This window comes from Chiloscyllium plagiosum, unplaced genomic scaffold (genome assembly GCF_004010195.1).
Source record: "Chiloscyllium plagiosum isolate BGI_BamShark_2017 unplaced genomic scaffold, ASM401019v2 scaf_37921, whole genome shotgun sequence".
Classification (NCBI taxonomy): Eukaryota; Metazoa; Chordata; class Chondrichthyes; order Orectolobiformes; family Hemiscylliidae; genus Chiloscyllium; species Chiloscyllium plagiosum.
The window spans coordinates 1-1,789 of NW_025170861.1; the positions used below are offsets into that span (position 1 = coordinate 1).

The 1,789-nt window shown below is 42.8% G+C and overlaps 1 non-coding gene across 1 annotated transcript; it reads left to right on the top strand.

The window, feature by feature from the left end:
- Positions 1-1,573: 1,573 nt before the first annotated feature.
- Positions 1,574-1,646, top strand: trnar-ccu. Its single transcript has one exon. It is a non-coding gene; the product is annotated as a tRNA-Arg (tRNA).
- Positions 1,647-1,789: the final 143 nt, after the last annotated feature.

Genomic DNA, 1,789 nt, shown 5'->3' on the forward strand with positions numbered 1-1,789 from the left:
TTTAATAAAAGTTTTGCAATTTACATATGAAAGGACAAAAACCAACCTGGCCATTCTAAAAGTTGAGAGACTTAACAAACAATCCAGGTCTTTCTCAAGATACAATTTCAGTTGCATCACACTGTAAACATTTGCTATAAATTCTGTGTCTTGCAATCTTATTCTCCACAACCACCTGATGAAGGAGCAGTGCTCCGAAAGCTAGTGCTTCAACATGTTCGACTATAACCTGGTGTTGTGTGATTTTTAAATCTGGCATTCACCCATCTCCTGACGGTTGAGCATACATCTCAAGGCCAGGACAGCGGCCCTCCTCAGGGATACAAATCGACTCCTTCTATGGTCGCTCCACGATGGATCTCTCTGATGACTGTTCCTGTTCGTTGGTTGGCTCATTGGGATCATTGCTGACATCTTGGAAGAATTCCTGGAGTCTCATTGGTCTGATGAATTCCTCACAACTTTCCTCAAGTATTCTTGTTGGTGATGGGGACAAAGGGAGACTAAATTTGATTTGCGTTTCATCTTGATTTTATGAACAAAGTATTGAAACAGTTTGTAACATCATTTGGGAATGCATACAAAGGTTCTAAATCAGTTGTGTACAGTCTATGCAGAGAGAAAAGAACCAACAAAACACTGGAATATTGACCTTTCTCAAAGTTCTGTGTCGTGAAAAAAAAAGGCATATTCTACTTGGGCAGGAAACGATCTCTGTTCATTGTCAGGCACCAAGAGGGTCTGAGAACTGAAAGAACGATGTGATAATTTGTCAGAAAGACCTGAGACTGTGTTGTTTCCCTGTTACACCTTGGCAGCAGCTGCCTGAACCTTTAGTGAGTCCCTCAGTGTGTTGTCACAGATCTGGGAGTGTGCTTGGCTGTCGCACTCATTTGAGGACAACTGTTTCCAGTGGTCTGCCAATATAGTGCCCTCGTGGCCTAATGGCTATGGCACTGACCTCTGAAATCAGGGATTTCAGGGATTTCATTTTTAAGCCTGGTCTTTGCAGTGGCTGATTTTCATCCCATGTCAACTTCATCTCAATCCAAATTGACTGGATTTTTTAACTACTCTGCTAAAAATCATTGTCCCTGTGTTGAGATTATGGCAAATGCTGTTTAGTAGAAACTTACACAAGATAATTCAGGGATTTGGGAGTTCTTGGGGTGAATTGTCTGAAAGAGACAGCACAGCCACAATGGGCTGAATGCCTGCTAAGATTTTGTTGATTTGTCCTCAATGCAGCTTTTTGCAATATCTCCACTTCCTCCTTCCCCAGTAACTGCAAATATCTTGAAAGTGCTGCACAAAATAACATTGAGCCCTTTGCTATTTTCCTGTCTGCTCCATTTTCCTCAGACTTGATTTGTGCAAAGTTGGAGTTTGGTTGATTTCTCATCTGTCCATTTGGGGAGAAATGGGAGGCGGGATCAATTTATCAAGCAGCCAACAATTTAGCATGAGATGGAAGGGGTAAGAACCAATTAGTGAGAGTGCAACAGACAGAAACACACACTGAGTGGTTCAGGGTGCAGTATTTAAAGGCTGCCATTGGCAATCTGCCTGTGGGGTCCCAGTGGCCTAATGGATAAGGCGCTGGCATCCTAAGCCAGGGGTTGTGGGTTCAAGTCCCATCTGGGGTGTTTCTGTGGCTTGTCTTTTAGTTCTAATCTATTTTGGAAAAATCCCCATCTCTGCATTCAGTTGATGGTCAGTGGGATCCAACATGATCTTGCACAAGATTTTCGAGGAACTGCAGGATTGAATGTTGAAGGTGGTGATCAAG